The sequence below is a fragment of the Cebus imitator genome, unplaced genomic scaffold (assembly GCF_001604975.1).
Source record: "Cebus imitator isolate Cc_AM_T3 unplaced genomic scaffold, Cebus_imitator-1.0 Scaffold353, whole genome shotgun sequence".
Classification (NCBI taxonomy): domain Eukaryota; kingdom Metazoa; phylum Chordata; class Mammalia; order Primates; family Cebidae; genus Cebus; species Cebus imitator.
In genome coordinates, this window is record NW_016107668.1 from 162,074 (window position 1) to 181,471 (window position 19,398).

General features: G+C 41.9%; 1 protein-coding gene across 1 annotated transcript in view; it reads left to right on the forward strand.

The window, feature by feature from the left end:
* Positions 1–5,020: 5,020 nt before the first annotated feature.
* Positions 5,021–19,398, forward strand: part of KCNMB2 (potassium calcium-activated channel subfamily M regulatory beta subunit 2) — a 269,648-nt gene continuing 255,270 nt past the window's right edge. Inside the window, exon 1 of the mRNA XM_017506282.2 lies at positions 5,021–5,488. The gene's annotated coding sequence lies outside the window, so the exon portion shown is untranslated. The remainder of the gene's footprint in view (positions 5,489–19,398) is intronic.

The following is a 19,398-nucleotide window of genomic DNA, read 5'->3' on the forward strand; positions in this document are numbered from 1 at the left end:
GTAATTAGAAGAATTATGAACTTCTATACATTACTTTTTAAAAATATTTAGCAACTCTACCTTAAAAACATAAGTAGCAGTAAAATAAAATGTTTTTTAAAAAGCCGTCAGTATTTGCCACATGGTAGGAGAAATATATACATATTCCAGCAGTCTCTTATTTTATGCTATTTTTAGTTTATTTTAAAAACTTCTAGAGCAGTTTTAGGTTCACAGCAGAGTTGAGGGAAGACACAGAGGTTTCCCATGCAGCCCCCACTGCATTCCTTGCCCCATGTAAGTAGAGCCTCCCGCATTCCCACACCCCCACCAGCGTGGTGCATTTATTAAAGCTGATGAACCTGCGCTGATACATCATAACCACCCACGTCCATTGTTTGGAGTAAGGCTCACTCTTGGTGCTGCACATTCTATGGGTTTGGACAAATGTATTACGACATGATCCATCATGACAGTATTAAACAGACTATTTTCACGGCCCTAAACATTTTCTATGCTTCGTCCAGTCATCCCTCCTCTGACCTCCCATCCCCAGGGAACCAATGATCTTTCACTGTCTCCATTGTTGTCACTTTTCCAGAATGTCAGGTAGCTGGAATCAGCATGTGGACTCCAGATTGGCTTCTTTCAGTTAGCAATATGCATTTGACATTCCTCTGTGTCTTTTCACGGCTTGATAGCTCTTTTCTTCAGTGCTAAATAATATTTTCTTATCTAGGTGTACCACAGTTTATTTATTCAGCTACTGAAGGACATCTTGGTTGTTTCCAAATTTTGGCAATTATGAATAAAACTGTTATAAACATTTGCGTGTAGGTTTTCGTGTAGACATAAGTTTTCAACTCCTTTGGATAAATACTAAGGAGCCTGATTGCTGGATTATATGGCAAGAGTATGCTTTGCTTACTGTCTACCAAAGTGGCTGCACCATTTTGCATTTCCACCAGCAATGAATGGGAGTTCCTGTGGCTCCACGTCGTCTCCAGAATGTGGTGTTGTCACTGTTCTAGATTTTGGCCCTTCTAAAAGGTGCAGAGTGGTAGTGCATTGTTAATTTGCATTTCCCTGATGACATACGGTGTGGAGCATCTTTTTATACGCCTATTTGCCATCCACAGATCTTCCTTGGTGGAGGGTTTGTTAAGGTCTTTGGCACATTTTTTAATCAGGTTGTTTTCTTATTGCTAGGTTTTAAGTGTTCCTTGTATAGCTTGGATAACAGTCCTTTATAAAATATGTCTTGCAAATATTTCTACCAGTCTGTAGCTTCTCTTTGTTGTGTCTTTTGTTTTTAAATTAAAAAAAAAAATCTGATGCTGCATGTATTTCTGAAGCAGAAGTTTTAACTTAAAAAAATGTAGAACAGAACCTAGGTGAAAAATTTTATGAAATAAAAAGAACACTGGATTCTGAATTAAAAGATATACTCCCGGGCTATTTGATTTTTAAAAAATCATTAAACCTCCCTATCCTCAGTTTCCCTAGATGGAAATGTAACCATTAATATTTACCTTGCCACCCAATAACTTTATTCTGAGGATCAAATGTGGTGTGGGCAAATATACTCCAGAAACGTAAACTTTTAGAAATTACAATTTCATGAATCCTTTCTAGAGAAATTTAAATCTGAATGAAAATCTGTGAAAAGTGATATGGACCAATAAAAGCATTTCATTTCTATTTTAGAAAGAAGATGCTGCTTTAATGTTGGATTTTCTTCACTGTTGTCTTTAATTACTTCCTAGGGTTATGCATTTGGGTTCATACTAGAAAACGCCTTTTGTATGCACCTAATGTGGAACTGAAGATCATGTCTGAGTGAGTCCGCTTCAACATTCACAGAATATCATAGGCAGAAAGCAGTGTCTGAACTAACTTTCCTGTTGCTCCTAGAACAGTCACAATGGGTACCAGCAGTCACTCACTGCATTACTCAGAACATACGTTACACACTCCAAAATAGAATTAGCACGTGTGTCTGTAACGATAGCTACATTTTCTGGTTATGTATCTATCACATTTTCATTTTAATAGTGATGACTCATAAGGACATTATGCATTCATTGCTCCATTTATTAAACCATTTCACTGGCAGGCTGTGCATGTGTGATTACACCCCTTTCCCCAGTCTCCAGGTCTCAACCTAATGTTTGTGAACACACACAAATTCTCTCCAGGGCAAGTTCTCTTATGTGCATTCAGGGAGCAGATGCTGTTGGAATGTTATCAAGTTACAGATGCCCAAATATTCTTGCAGAATGTGTTTGGTAATATAGCTCTGAAATATCCCTTCAGTCCCTGCCTTCTGCCGGCCCAAACTTCACTCTCCAGGGAACCATCCAGAAAAGCAATGCGAAGAGTTACTAAATTCAATCCTCAGGTCAGCTCTTTTCAAAATGGTGGAACAAGCTTTCAACAAATTCAGCGTAGGTTGCTCTCTTGTTGAAGAAGGTGTGAGCTTCACAGACACTTTACCATCTGAAGCTTCATGATGGAGGTAGACTGAAGCAACAGCTATGGAAATGTGATCCAGAAAACAAAACAACTCAAGAAAGAGACTGTATCTTGTGATTCAGCAGAAGAAATGTTTCTCCCTTCTACGTCCCCTGGGGAGGTTCTTTTCAAGCCTCCTCTTCTGCCCATCCTTTTTCTGCTCTTCTTTCCTCTGCTGCCCGTCTCCTCACCTTCAAGCTTCCCCTTTCTTCCTGCTCTGTAATAACTAACATGATTTCAGTCAACTCTTATGAAGAGCTTTACGCACACACGATCAGTCCTTCACTCACACCCCAGGCTTAGGACCGCCGTTGCTATCATCCCATTTGAGCCCGGTGACGCACAAACAGGCCAGCACAAGTTTCAGAGTCAGGCTGCTTATTCCAAGGCCTGTGCCCTCTTCCAACTCCAGGATAGCTCAGAAATTCTTTCCTCTCTTCCTCATAAATCTCCTTTCTACTTTTTCTCTTTTTTCTCCTCCTTCACCTTTCCTTCCTGATTTTCTGCTCCTCTTTCACTACCTCAGAAAACCCTCTTACGCTCTACCCCATTCCCATCCGAACATAGCTCCTTCCAGAAACCTGCTTTATTCTCAGACTGGTCCCAGCCAGGCACCTCCTTTGCTCCTCCAGGAAGAGCCTCCAGAAAGTGTCACTCACCATCCCTGCCCCAGGCCCACTTTCTCACGTTATCCCATCATCAAAATCTTATTCATTTATCTCTTGTATTTTTAGCCACTGTTTTCTGAATTAACCACAGATAAAAACTGGAGGGACGTTTACAACTGGGGTATTTTTTTCTGGTTCCCTCACCTCCCTTCCCCTCCCTTCTCCTCTCCTCTCCCTCTCTCTCTCTATCATATAGTGGTGTTTAGGTTATAATTTAAACACTTCCTTATATTTGAAAAAATAACTGTGATATATAATATTACTTTTCCATTATTTTAAGAACAGAATATCATAAATACTTTGTTCCTGAAATAATCCTTCTATTACAAACGTTTGAATTATTTGTTGCCTATAAAGACAGGATTTTCATAAAATCTTGAAGCACTGTTTTCCAACAATTTCTTTTTGGAGTTTTTGTACCCTCACTTCAGTGGTGTCAGTTACTCCACTGCAAACTGTGAAGCTGAGATGCTAAAGAAAATAATTTCGTATTCCATGGACTCCTCACAACTGTGAGAATTTAATTACTCTGGTGAGAAATAGTTCCTCTTGGATGAGCATGAGGAAATATCCTCGACACTTAACATAAAAGAATTATTATTATTTTTTTACTACTTGAAAAACTGAAAATTTGAAAAAGTCTTTTTTTCTTTGTCCTACCAACTAAATGGGCAAATAATTTTTTTTTTTTTGAAATTTGAGTTTCAATAACTACTTTCTGACTTTGGTTGTCCCAAGAAAACCGCTATATGGATACTCAAAGAGAATAAAATAAAATTCTGGTTTGTGATACAAGGAGATTTTACCACTAAATCACGTTTCATTCCTGAGAAGAAGCTGTGACCAGTCAAGTAACAACTAAAACCTCACATACCATCGGGGCATATTCAAACTGATAACCAGGAGTTCAGAAAAAGAAACATTGACAACAGCCTGGGTAACAGAGTGGACCCAGAAAGACGAGGGGGAGAGAGAGAGAGAGAGAGAGAGAGAGAGAGAGAGAGAGAGAGAGCGCGAGCATTTTTCTAGGTTACGAAACTATCAGTAATTAAATAGTGGTGATTTATAATCATTCTCTCTGAGATTTTGTTTAGTGGTTTCTAGCAGTTTTTGTTTGTTGATCGCTACTCATTTCTAGCTCCATAGGCTAGTACAACACATGCCCATTCGTGTTATATCTGCTGCTCTCTTTACGCACTTCCCTGAGTAGACCATCTAGGTTCTGTGGAAACTGCTACAAAGCTGTTGTTCCTGGGGTAGCAGGAAGAAAGGAAAAGGGGAAGAGAATGAATAAATTGGGTATCTGGAGGATTAACGTTCTCTGTATCACTGGAGCTACTGAGAACTTTTTCTGCTTCCCTACTTGCAAAGATACTTTACAGCTTCTCAGAGTAGCACTTCCAGCTGACAAATACGCCCTCTTCTCTGACCCATGTTAAGAAATCCCTCTTCTATCTTCCATCGTCATGAGCAAGATAGATACACATCCCCATGCTTTCCACCCCCATCGTTTGTTTAACAGTAGTGCATGGCATGTGAGTGCTTCAGACGAAAACGTAAAGCTTTGAAGTCAGCATGAAATAAACGCTTCATGCACTAATTGATCCCTTCAGTTGATCTATCATTTGAGATTTTGTGTACATGTGTTCTGTAAGTCATACCTCAATAATAACGAGAACTTTTCCTATTTGGATTGATTCTCATACTTAACTCCGGAGTACACCTGTTTTGTAACTGGGAAGAGCAGGAATCCCTTCCTGGGAGTGAGAATTGTTTCCAGAATTCTAGAGTGTTTATTACCAAGTTCACTTTGGCTCTCCCTCTGTAGCTAAAGAGGATTTGGAAATCTGATCCAGGGCAGGGTGCTGCCGTCTGGGAAGGAAGTCTGTGAGCCCTCTCTCCCTTTTTAACATGAGAATTCGAAAGCAGCGGGGGAAGTGATGCTGGACCTATCACAGCATTGCTAACAGGCAGCCTATTACAGTATTTAATAAAAACAGAAACAGCATGCCTATCATAGGCTAATAAATCCTACCTCCTGCACGCTCTGAAACAGTGGGAAGCAGCTTTCACGGAGCTCCAGGCAACTAATTCCAAGCATGGCTGTCTAGCGTGCCTGTCACTCCCATTGTCCTTCCAAACTCTCAGGCATTTTGAGCAGGGAGTATGAAAGCTCTGAGTTAGAAAGGGTTGTGGCATTAGTGCCCACAAAGGCTGTGGGCACAGGAGGTGATGACGGTCACCGGTGGCTGTTTGGAGGGCTGCGCTGGATCGCTGTCAGGAAAAACTGAGCGTGGCTTTTGAGGAAGATGTGACGGCTGCCAGAGGTAGGGTTTGCAAAACAAAGGAGGCTGTTGCTGTTCCGTGCTTGTTGTTTGCTCTGTGGCGTGTGGATCGTGAATTGCTGTCAGGTGTGGAGTGAGACGCTGGAAGAGGAGGGAGAGGGGAGTGGGAGATGGTCTGCTTAGAGCAAAGCCCACCGGGCAGTGCTATGTTTGATGGCAGAAATGCCTCCAGGCTCACAGCCTGCTGAGTGTGCGTTGCACGCCGCTCTCCCGTGGAGCAGAATGCATAGAGGTCACGAAGGAACCCTCTGCCTCTTATCTGTGGTGCCAGCTGGTGGGGTTGAGCAAAGACTTTGGTGTGTGGGAGGCATAAATGTCCAAGAAAAATAAAGACAGGGAAGCGGTCCTTAAGACTTGAAACCTGTTAGATAAATATTTTATTTCTATGGTCAATGTGTTTTGATGGTCGGAGTCTGGTTTTTTTAAAGGGGAAATTCGAAGATTACGACAAATTTCCCTGACAAAGAACTATTTCCTATGCAATCTATTATGAAAGAAAATTGGGTACCTTCGTCCGTTTTGCATGTTGAAAGGCTGACCCACACTGTTTGGGTTAATGGTTTTGCTAAGCAGGGCAAGAGTTTTTGACCAAAAAAAGGGGCTTTCTTTCTGTTCCTGCTCTTGCTTTTGAACAACTGCTGAGGCTGCAGATGGAAATGGTGATTCGTTAGAGGTTATGGGCTTGACATTTTACCTTTTGTTTGTTTTTCAAATGAACAGCATAAAAACGCAATTCTCCTTCAGAGATGGGTTCCAAAGTCCAGTGGATAATGAGTAGATTTGCAGAGGAGCTCACACTGCCTTGTACTTTATATGGGATTGGCCCAGCACAATCAGGAAAGGAAATGTCAGGAAATCACAAGCTGAGATTTCTAAGGCAAAAGTACGACGATCAGAAACCAGTGTTTCCTCAACTTGATCTATGGTGCAAGTTTCAGTCTTTGTCATTGCATATGACCCTCAATGTGAAATGGCAGAAACACAGTGAGTGACTTTCTCGGTGCTGTTCTGTTGTTTCCCCAATGGACTTCATAAACTCTGAGCTGTAAAGACGTTGCTTTATGTTCTGAAAGACTCTATATTCTGAGGCATTGATTGGTTATAACGAATGGCAGATATATGAAATAATAGTAAATTTATAAAAAATGTAATATTCAAATGCATCAAAAATTTCCAAACAAATGCAGAATTAACTAGAAATAAAAGTAAAAGACAGTTGGAGTATGTTTGTTTTCAGCTAAATACTGCAATTAGGGATAAGTAGGGCTTCTGCTCTTCTCTGGTGCAGTTGAGTTTGTACAGTTGTGAGCGTCTGTGTGTTTACTGCAATCCACATACAAAGTTGAGCTCATTGCCCATCGGTGGCATCTGTGTTCAAGTTTCCGGTGCGTTTCTCCTAACAGTGTGTTGGATCTTACTAAACCAGCTGAACTCTCTTGGCTGGTCTTTATGTGACCAGCCACATGTCCACGAAATGACTGTAGGAATTCCTGGTGCATTTGATAGCTATGACACCATGTACTGCTTCTGTGTGGCCAGTGGAATGTGTGCCCTTGACCTTGGAAGTCCCTTCTTCAGCCAACTGACCTCACCAGGCAGGAACGCATGTATAGAAAGAGAGAGCTCAAAATACACAAACAAAAATACACACATACATTTTACTTACTGTTGTTAGAGGTTTGCAACTGGACATTATTTATATTATTTTCATTACGGGAAGAAGGACTCACACTGCCTCTGGTCTCACCAATATCTTCTGAATCTAAATGCATCAAGTATTTATTTTAGAGGCAATTTGTGCCATGAAAGTTGCCAACAGGAGAGATTATTTTGCTGTAGTTATGTTCATAACACTTGATTGATAAACTAAAATGGATTTTTACAATTTTCACAGATTTATGAGGAAAAAGTTTCCATATTAATTCTTGATGACATGTGTCTGGACTGTACGCCCACAACATGAAAAGTATAGAGGAGATATGGTGCTTGGTTTTCTTCTTTGTAAGCTGTGAGGAAAGCCAAACCAAGTAATTAGTCAAAACAATCTACTTTGTATCACAAATTAAGTTCATTGCCTGTTTACACTGGTAGATATCAGCCAAAATATTTGGAGGATCTTTTTCTTTCAGCTTCTGCTACATCTAGTAATAAAACACAATTCTCCGGCTATACAAAAAGCAAGCCTGGAATCCACCTTTAGTCAGCCTTGTTTCCTCAGCCCCCGCGGGTGGGTAACGCAGCCGCCTGTCAGTCACCGGGACACTTAGAATCCAGAGTTGCTGCTGTTCTCCGTCCCTCTCATCTGCAGCGAGCCATCACCCTACTTTACTGGAAGATTTTGGACCTGATATTCCTCAAACTAACACGATCTTCTCTTTGATTTTATCTCTGTCTCATCAAAGGATAATGAAAAATAAGTCTTCCAAACCATTTCTGCTATTATAGCAAAATAAAAAAGCAGACTGCAATAACGTACATACAATATAATTCTAAATTTGTTAATGCATATGTGTGCATAAAAAAAAACTAGAAAAAATTCATCAAAATGTTAACAGGAGTTATCTCAGTGAGGTAGAACTGTGCATTTTATTCCCTTCATTCATTTGCATGGTTGCTATATTTTTTTCAAAAAGCATCTATTATATTAACAGTAACAAGAAGACACGTCATGAAAGTTGGCCTCTATCTCCTGCTGCCTTCTTTGCCCAAGATCCTGTACTATGTACTATGTATTCACCTCAAATTCCAAGCCATGTGTTTGTGTAAGCATGACTGATTGAAGCTGCCATTCCCCTGTCAAATCCTCTTCCCCCTTCGGGTTCTTGGAACTTCAAGAAAAACAGCATTATCCTTTTTCAGGGACTGACTCCTACCTCTTAACTCAAGCTTCTGGAAAAAAAGGAAAGTGAGAGAGAGAGAGAGAGAGAGAGAGAGAGAGAGAGAGTGTGTGTGTGTGTGTGTGTGTGTGTGTGTAATTTGTGTGTGTGAGTGTGTGTGTGTAATTTCTCCTTATTTTATAGAGCCTTTTTCAATCTCCTGCTAGTTCCTCATTATTTCCTAAATCTTTAAAAGTTGGACTGTTCCATGGATCAACTACAAATTTCTTCTTCATCTATACTTAAGCCCTAGATGAGCTCAATGCAGTATCAGGCCCTCAGAAACTGCCCATATACAGAGAGCTCACAAATTCTAATCTCTAACCTTGACTTTTCCTCTAACCTCTGTAACTTGTATTTCCAACTACCTACATAACATTTCCACTTAAATGTCATATAGGCATCTCATACAGGGTATGTTCAAAATGAAATTTCTGAATTCCACAAAATGTCCTCCTTCCATATTTTTCTCCATCGATGTAAATGGGAACTCCACTGTTGCACTTGCTCAGAAGAAGAATCTTGTAGTCCTCTGTGATCCTCTCCAGAGTCTGCTGCACATCACAGGAAATCCTAGTGCCTCCACCTTCAAACTATGCCTAGATTTAATTCTTATCATTTCCACTGCTTCCACTCTGGGAAAGTCACTACCAACTCTCACATTACCACAGATTTTCCACAGTTGGTCTCTTACTTCTGCCTCCCTCCTCCCACACACATGTTCTATTCTCTACCCAACACTGGTGGTCATTTCGGTATTGAAGTTAAGTCAGACCTTCCACTCAAAAGCCTCCAGTATCTTTCCACATGACTGCCAAGGCCGCACGGTGGCCATGGGATAACCTGGGTCCTTCCTGTACCCGTCTGCTACCACCCTCCCTTTCCCACTCCACACTGGCCCCCTGGGCTAGTGCTCAAATCCACCAAGTACTCTCCATCCTCAGAGCCTTTGACTTGCTCTGCCTGCTGCCTGCAGAGATCTGTCCCTGCAGTTACTTGACTCAGTTCTTTACTTTTTTTCAGGTCTCTGCTAAACGTCACAAGACTCCCCTGAAAACACCTTTCCGATCCCACCCCTTTGCACACATCTTAGTCGCAGACAACGCTTCCTTTTCCTCCGTAGCGTACCCTATGGTCCCCAGGATGCCACGTGTGAAGATTTTACTGTCTGCCTCCCTCTGCTCTGTCGTAACCTCTGTGAAAGCAGGAATTGTTGTTTGCTTTCTGAACTATTCACAGAATAGGGCCTCTTCTGTAGCAGGCACTTAATGAGCAATTGTCAAATGAATGAACAAGTTGTTCAGTGTAGGAATTCAGTGTTCAAAATCCATTAGTAGCATTAGATTCCAAGTATAAGTTTTTCAACCTCAGACTAACAGCTCTGTGTCAAAACACTCTGTGGCTTCTTCCAAAGAGAAAAGTACTGAACACCTTCAAGAAAGTTAAGGAAATTTATCAAGATGGTTTTCTTTCCCCTTCCTGCACAGGAGGGGGAAAAATCACATCATTGATTCCAATTCATGTCGAAGCAAATAAAAATTCAATTTGTCTGAATTTGATCTTATCCAAAAGATGACTTCTATTTCAAAAAGGACATTTTCACAGATCTCCTAGACAAATGACTATAAATGTTGACATGTCCTATATTTTCTTTGCTCTCCTCTGCTGATGAGGAAAGCGATGGTAAAACCAAGTTGTAAGGGGTGATTGGGGTTAGTATGCCTTTCTGAGGGTACAAGCCCCAGTTGCCTGTGCAGCAACAGAAATCAATTAATACTAATCAATAATCAATTAATACTAATCAATAATCAATTAATACTAATCAATAATCATACTATTTATATACACTTTCAAAATCAGCATGCTAAAATCTCATGGTCTGTTATTTATTCATTTTTAATTAATTAAAATATAATACAATAATCTTATTGTAGAAATTGAATATAAATAATAATGTCTAATATTTCTAGAATGTTTTATAGTGTCAAGAGGTAGTGTGACATGAAAAGGTTGCAGCATCTGAGACAAATACAGGCATTAAGACAGGATGAAGTTGGTTTTAATCTCACTTTTCTACTTCACAGCTGCGTGATGTTGGGTGGATTTCTTAACCCTCACTGAGCCTAGTTTCCTCACTGGTAATTGGTGACATAATACCCACCTGGTGGGGTAGAAGATTAAATGTCATAATGTATACCACTTCCCACTAGAGAAGAAGCTTCAAAAGGAATAGTTATCTCATCACTATTGTTACTTCATCTTCACAGCATATCTCAGCAGCAGATACCTTCCATTGAACAGATAAGAAAACTCAGAAGTAGGGAAGTTAATGGAATTGCTCAAGGTCAAAGAGCAACTGTGCTATCAAAATTTATTCTCCATTCAGCTGTAAAGACTCCTGATAAATAGAATGTTAGATTAAGTGTCTTTAATGTATTTGACGACTGAAGGCAACCGGTGATTAGGGGAATTTTTTTAAAGAAAGAATCTAAAGAATAGACTTTTCTTTCCCATTTGAACAATACAGGTATCTTATGCATTCCTTCCCTAAACAAAAAGTACACTCAAACTCCCAGGAAAGAATCTGAACAAATGCAAATTTACATGTTAAGAAACCCTCCCCAGACACTCTATTTAACGGAGCGTTAGAAAACCAGTTCACAGCCTGAGTGTCTTGGTTTGAATCCCAGACCTGCACTTGCCTGAGTCTTCCTTTCCCCAGCAGAAAGTAGGTGGTGATGCTGTACCATTCACAGGACCACAAGGATTAGACAAAATAACCTCTGCCCAGCTGTTAGCACCATGATTGGCACAAATTGGTGCATAATGCCTGTGACCTATTTGTATTTAACTATTATGATGCAAGATGAAACTATAAACCTTAACTGTGTATGTTCTAATACTGCAAGATTTGGTTTAAAGGTCTCCTCTAGTTTTTATTTCTTGGTATTTTGTGCTCCAAATTCATTCAATAGATGTCATTTAAGAGTCATTTGACCAGAACCAGAAACCAATTTTCCTGAAATGTATGACATTTGCTCATTTCTCATTAGACCCAAAATGAAAGAAGCAATTCTGGAAAGACCAAAGAAAATGTCTGCCTCTCTGAGATACCAAATTTAACTGTGTAATTCACACACTACCTGGGACGGAACTTCAGCCCAGTGCCAGCCAGCACCGTCAGGCCCCGGCTTCAGCATTTTGTCTGTCTGTAGCTGCACTGACTGAGACCCTGAGGAGCTGACCAGGTGAATGCAGCTCCTACAAGTGCCTTCAGTGCACAACGTGCATGAAATTGGCAATTAGCCTCATCAGTTACTCTAGATTTAGCATTAATTTCTGAATGCAAAGGGTGTTTCATTTAATTGCTCAATGAAAACATCAGAACCTCCCATCAAACTATTGGAAAACTCTCAAATCCTGATCGACTACCTAGGTTAAACTTTCCTTTTCTTCAGTTATTTCTGAACTTCATTCTGCACCAAATAACTTCTCAAATTTCTGATTCCTGAAACTTGCTAAGTAGTGGTTGAATTTAGGGGATGTTTTCTTGAATATTTTGCCGTTTCTCAAATCCCCCTCTGTAAGCGCAGCTGGTCCCAACAGCAGCATCTATCTCCCAAAGTGTGTCTGTGTCACCATCATAAAAATGCCACAGATTTTTAAGATTTGATTTTTTTAAATCTTCACAACATGTTGCTCCTTTTTGTTGCGAGAATACCCCGTGCATGACGGCACCACGCCTTTATTGCACTGTGCTGGGATCTTTGGTTCACTTATCTGCCCCTTCCAGCTCCTCACACTATGAGTCTCTGGAAGCTTGAGGATGGGGCCATGCCATCATGGCATGGCACTTTCAGTGCCTGGCAGAGTTCAGGGCAGTAATTAACGTTCAATAAGTGTTTCTTGGAGGAACAAATCAATCATATCTATAGTAGATTTCCTCGTGTCCAGTTTGACCTAAAAAGGGTAAATACCCACATGGTCAAAACAATCAGACACCTCAGAAATACAGTGCGGCAGGGAATTATCTTACGACAACAAGGCCGGGGGTCCGCCGTAGGCTCACTGACCTCTCATCGCCCGTCCTCTCACCTCTGCCCTTTGTGTGCCCAGGCCCGCAGCAGAGGCGCGCTCTGGCTGTTTCTCTCTCCCTTCCTCTCTGCCGTCTGCCCACAGCCACTACCCTATTTTTCTAAAGCACATGGTGGGACCTTCCATTCAAAGCTGACTTTGAGTTTGACAGTTGAGACAGCAAATGCCTAAACCCCCTCCTCATCAAAGCCAGGGTGACAGATGAGCCTGGGTGAGAATTTCAGCTCAGGGGAGGGGAGGGAATGAATCAGCAGTCAAGTGTCAAGTCTCTGACGTCTTAGGAAAGAAACGGGACGGACCGGAGGGCTCTGGCTTCCATTTGCCGGCATTATGGCAAACGGGGAAAATGTCAGCTGAATCCCACACGTACATCCCTCGTCATCCTGGTGTTTTTCTGACTGTAAAATTAAAACCCCAAAGGATTCTGGACATGAAAGCTTATTTTCAGTTTTCAACAAATCTATTTGATGAGGAAAAAAATAGGCAAGTAGTAAAACCTGCAACTACAATTTTAAAGTCTGGTTTTTAGCCGTATAATTAGGTCACAAACTCTTGAAGCAGCAGCGATGTTTTCATAAATCTCAGGTGAGTAGAATTATACTAAATATATACAATAGGGCTTTTAAAAATGACTTCTTGATTAATATAGGCCCTCCTCCTCACCCTGTCCCCCGAGGTAAAGCCATGTTAGGGAAATCAAGTAAAGGTCTTATCTTTATTTACCAGGCTGCTTGACTGGGGATTGAGGGTTGTAGAAACCACACAAGTTCTAATTCCATGGAATCCCCTTTGCACACCATGGTGTGGAGAGGGCTCTTGCAGAGGGGAAGGAAAGAGCAGTTTGTGAGTTGGACGCTGCCGGTTTGTTTGTAGAATCCTGTCACTCACAGGCATTTCTGTGATTGGAAATCATTTACAAAATAAGTCCGCATAGGATTCTTACCAAGGAGGACTCAATTTGGAAATTTATCAAAATAAAGCCCTTACTCCACTACGTGTGACTGGGAATGCCACTGACGTCGTTCAGGACTTCATAAACAATGAGTTTGGTTTTGTGAGACATTTGAAGTCTTTTCTTCATTGGATTTTTCACTGGAAAGCTGGGAAAGGTCAAGCACCTGACTCCTTAACTCATCCACAAAGGTAAAATATCTCTCAAAGTAAAACTCTGGGAAAGTTAAAAATAGCCAGCAATTCAAATGCAAATCTAGAGTCTTTCTTGTTTTGCATCGAAGGCAGATAATCATTCTGGACATGCTGCACGAGGCACTTCATGAGAAGGAGATGAAGCGGTTGGTAAATCTTGCTCATGAGGCCATTCTTGAATGTCTTGAGTTTGGTTTTGCAAAAGCATCTGAAAATTTCAGACCACAGGAAGAATGCATGGCTCCATCAAATCAAACCGAAACTCCTACAGAGAGATTATATTTCTGTGGTAATTCTGGAACTATTCGCTGTCTCCGGATTGTTTCCTGGGATATTTCAAATGAGGAAATTTGCAGAAGAAAAAACCTAACTTCAGAGGCCGTGTTGTGATATTTTAGCAGGATCAGTCCCATTTCTTCCTCTCTGTGAAAACGAGCATTCACTGGTTTAACTTTGCTTCACGGTGGTTTTTTCTGCTGTTGGGTGGTGCTCGGGAACAGCCATGTGAGACTCCCTGTGTAGATAACTCAGGGTAACTGTTTGCTTTGAAAACATAAACATAGAACAGCACAGGACTCATTTCTCTGTTAAAATGAGTCCAGTGAAAAGTTGAGAGACAGAAATGAAGTTTATGTATAAAGGAGAGGAGGTTTGGATAACATATATCCAAACATGAGAAAATGTTTGTAGGTAAAGAAAACAGTAGAGCTGGGACCAGGAAAACTGGCTGGAGATTTCTATAACAAGCTGCTTCTCCCTCCTCGAGGCCTATTTCCCCATTGACAAGTGGATTTAGTGTCTGCTGAACTAAACGTGGAGAAGGAATGGTTTGAAGAAAAGGAATGTGCTCTGATTTATATGCCTATTTGAAGAAAACTGTCTTTTCCCATACACACATATAAAGTAGTAATTTCGGTTTCAGACACCTGCTGGTATTTAATATGTTGACTGCAGCTTCCATTCTAGTGAGAAGTAATGAGAAAATTAATAATCAAGATAAAAAGGAAGTTACTTACTTCTCCTCAACCTATGAACATCCTAAGTTGTCTACACATTTTAAAAATCCATTTTCCATCCTACTGCCCTTTAAATTATCGCCTATTACAGGGAGTGGGTGGGGCTGTGCCCTGGCAGAGAGTCAGTGCGTCTGGAGAGCAAGGGCCAGCAGCCTGGGTTTGGAAATAAGGCTAAAGTGTAGAGCCAAGCTAGGTGCCATCTTACAGGCAGGTTGCATTCATGAGTTTGCTCGTCATTCTGAGAGCAATGGAAACCTATCCAGGGTATTAAGCAGGGGCCCACAGGGATTTGCACTTTCCAAAGGCATCTGTGACCGCAGTGTTGTGATCAACACGGAGAAGAAAGTGGATGCCAAGAAGCCAGGGAAAGGCTCCTGCAGCAATTCAGAGGATGCCAGCCTGGCCCAGGCAGCGGTGAGGTGGCGGAAAGATGGCCAGAAGCAAATGTCTAGAAAGTGCCATATTTGAATACGCTCCCAACTTCCGTCATGTGACAGACTGAGCCCCCAGAGCAGCAGTGTTAAAAGGTGGGACCTTTAGGTGAGTGGGTCATGGGTGCTCTGCCCTCAGGAATGGACTAATGCCTTTCTCGCTGGAGTGGGCTAGTCATCGTGGATGTGAGTTCCTAACAAAAGGACGAGTTTGGCCCCTTTCCCCCTCACTTCTCTCGTGTGTGTGTGCTTGCTCTTCTGCTGTCCACCACGGGCCCCTTGACCTGGAACTGCCCAGCCTCCGGGTTGTAAGAAATAAGTCTCGTTTTGTATAAATTGCTCAGTTACAGCAGCACAGAAGTGAACTAGGACAGAAAATCACTTCATAGAGGTGCTCATGGGCTGAATTTGAGATGTGGGTAGAGAATGAGGTGAAGTCAAGGGTAACAGTATTTCTGGCTTGAACAGCTAGAGATGGTGAGATTATGGAGCACTGGAAAAGCACTAGCGTTCCCTTTCATCAAAACCATTTTAAAATTATAGCATATACGCATTGCCTCTCCTTCGTGTGTGTATGTGTGTGTGAGCGTGTGCGTTTGTATGTGTGTGTGTGTGTGCGTGTGTGTGTGGATGGGTGCGTGGGTGCGTGTGTGCACATGTGTGTGCACGTGTGTGTGCATGTGTGCTTGTGGGTGCGTGTGTGCGTGTGCATGTGTGTGTGTGCATGCGTGTGTGTGTGGATGGATGCGTGGGTGCGTGTGTGCACGTGTGTGTGCGTGGGTGCATGCATGTGTGCTCGTGGGTGCGTGTGTGGGTGCATGCGTGTGTGCATCTGTGTGTGTGCATGTGGGTGTGCGTGTGTGGGTGTGGGTGTGCGTGTGTGCACGTGGGTGTGTGGGTATGCGTGGGTGTGCATGTGTGTGCGTGTGTGCACATGTGTGTGCGTGTGTGCGCATGTGCGTGTATGTGCATGCGTACGTGTGTGCTTGTGTGCGTGCATGTGTGTGTGTGTTTATTCTTGAAGTCCTGTCTTGACTTGACTTGAATTATGTTTAACCTCCCAGGTCCTCTCCTACCTTCTTTTCATCTTTTCTCCTTTCCTGGATTTTTAAAAAAAATCTTCTCCTTTTGAAGCTTTTTTCAGCAATTGCGCATCTCATCTGTCCACACCTAAAACCCGAGCTGTCTCTCCAGCCGCAGCCTTGCTCCTCCGGTCCAGGTCCTGTGTTGGCTGTTTCCTACGCGGACATTTCCCTGCGGCTGTCATCGTTAGACTTCAAAATTCACTTGGCAAAATTAAACTCTTATCAGACCTAATAAATCTGTGGTCTCATGTTTCTAGTCATTGTACCACAAATCTTCCAGCGATTAAGGCCAATAATTGCCTTTGAATCCTCTTCCAATGATAGACCTAATTGGCCTACTGATTCTTCCTTCAAAATCTTCCGTTTCTGTGCCTTTTTCCTTCATGTAGGAATAAAACCCCTTTCTTGGCACACTTTGGTTATTAAGGTAGTTTGGTAAAGAACCTCCTCAACTCGAGTTTGGTAAATAACCTCCTCAACTTGAGTCTCCTGTTTTTCAAAGTGGTAGTTTTTGAGTCACCTGCACAAGAATTGTCTGGGGAGCTTTGTAAAAATATTAATTCATGTGACCCATGTTTAATCAGAATCTTTTTGGGCAAGGCCTGGAAATTTACCAAATAGTATAGATAGAGCTGTTACATATTACACATTTTGAGAAAAAAAAGTTCCGATCTCTCTCTGCCCTGGTTTTCTTCTGCATAGACCTTCCAAATGAATAGTCTCAAAGCACGACTTTGGTCATGACACTTCCCCCCTCACAGCCACTGTTCTCACTTAACCAAGCCAACGAAGCCTCCTCGGGCTGCATGTCAAGATCCGTGATTTCTGGCGGCCAGGTTAGCTTCTAGCCTAATCTTCACCTCCCTTCCCTCATCCTGTTACAACTGAAGTATACAGTTGCGGCATCTCAAACGTGCCCGTTGTATCTTTATACCCCTGTCACTGAGCCCCTTGCATTTCAAACACCAGGAAAGCTCCCTGCCCCCTCTCATTTTCACCTGTCAAAATTCTACCAGTTCCCATTGGTTCCTCTGAAAGCCTCCCCTTAACCTTTTCCCATTTTCCTCTTCCTTTTCTATCCCTTTCACTCCAAGCTAGAAGGAACCTCTCCAATCTTTGAAGTCTTTCAGCAGATTTTACATTTTGGTACTTACTTGCCACATAATCACACATATAAATAAGTTTTCCTTTTTTTCTTCTACTTACAAATTTGAAGACAGGAGCTATGTTTTATCAAAAGATGAATTGATGAATCAAAAGAAATGTGACCTGAGTTCGAAATCCACCTAGTACATGTTTTCGGGCAAATAATTGAGTTCCTTTATTAAGTGAGATTATGTCACTTACTTAATAGAATTTTGGTCAGCGTAAGCAGAGGTATCTTAGAAAAAGATGAGCAATATGAAATGGCTAATATTTTATTTTCACTTACAAAATGGCAATTTCACTATACCTGGTAGCTCTCTATTTTAGCATGCTTTTCTTTAAAATGTTGTATACTATGCCTTACACCCACTTCATACATCTTGCCCACTGAATATATAAATGAATACAGTAATCTATCCTGATTAGCATGAAGGGAGAGAAGAATTACAGAGACTCTGAAATAGAGAGAAGAGAGGAAAGGGCTACCACACCAAGAAGGGAAACTCGGTCAGCCTCGGGGCTTATCTGACCTGTTCCCCCCCACACCCTCCCCATCCATCTCCGCCTCGCCTTCCTCTTCTCTTCTTTTTCTTTTCTTGAGATGGAGTCTCGCTCTGTCTCCCAGGCCGGAGCACAGGGGCGCAATCTCGGCTCACTGCAACCTCTGCCTCCCGGGTTCAAGCGATTCTCCTGCCTCAGCTGCCGGAGTAGCTGTGATTACAGGTGCCCGCCACCATGCCCAGCTAATTTTTCTTTTTTAAAGGAAAGATGGAGCTTCACCATGTTGGCCAGGCTGGGTCTTGAACTCCTGACCTTAGGTGGTCTGCCTGCCTCAGTCTCCCAAAGTGCTGGGATTACAGGTGTGAACCACCGCACTGGGCTGCCTGTTCCTTTTTCAAAGCAGGTGAGCACACAGCAGTTTTAACAATGACCGAAAGCAAGCTCTTTTCTAGTGAAAGTCCTGTTAAGCAAAGGTTAGCAAGAAAAGAAGCCACATTCACTGTCTCTGGTTTACCGTCTGTCTGAGCATCATGCAAACTTGCTCAAGTTTCTTTCCTGGGCATTGTTATTCCACCTAGAGTTTTCCTAAATCTCATGGCTCCACCCTGGCTGGAATTCTCTGTCATTAATCAGAATAACAATAATGTTTCCAAATGCAACTTATAAGAAAAGTGTGCATATTTTTTTTCTCTTCAGCTATCTTTCTATCCCCTTGTGCTATTTATGAAAAAAGAGAACAAAAAAAACCACTTGACCAGTTAGCTTAAAGGAAACTCTTACCTTGATAAGGTCAGTGTTATGTTGGCTACACAAGTAAATTAACTAAGAAGGAGGTGATGTCGTTTTCATGTTCTTACTTTGTTTTAACTCCTCAGACTTTGCAACCCCAAGGAAAGATTCTTTGTCTAATACTTCCTTTGTTAAAAACTAGTTTGCCCCACAAAGGCATCACATTAAAAGAGGTCCTGGAGGATTATACATTATTCAAGAGGAATGTCAAGTTCCCAGGAGTCAGAAGAGAGATACTGAGACGAATGCCATGAAAAAGGTACACAGTGCTTTGGGTATTTTAATAGACAGGAAGAATATTACAAAGAGAAGCTAAAGCTGCAAGAAGGAGCATCAGCATTAACGGGCTTCCAGCCTGGGTTTTTTCCGGCGCGTGTGTGGCAGTTATGTGATACTGAGCAAGTCCGTTAACATCTCCGTGCCTCGTTTCCGCCTCTGTAAAGCGGGACCCGAATGCCTGCACACGGGGCTTTGTATGAGTTAAACGACATCATGTTGGCACAGTGCAGCATTTCAGTAAATGACTCCTGTTTCTATTAAGAGTGGGTAATCATGTAAACATTACAGAGAATTCAAAGGAAGCACTTTGAATTTTGTGATTGTGGGTCTGACTAACTCAGTGAGAAGGTGGGAGACCATTTTCCACAAAGAGAATAAGTGTCAAAATCAGGTGCAGTGATGGTAAGGGACTCAGTGAGTGGTGAGGACGCAGATTTCTAAGAAAAGTTTCTCCCAAAAGGAAAGTTGGCAAAGGGCTGGTGAGGATGAAGGAACAGGACAGCTGCTCTCTCTTCCCAGAGGCTGGTA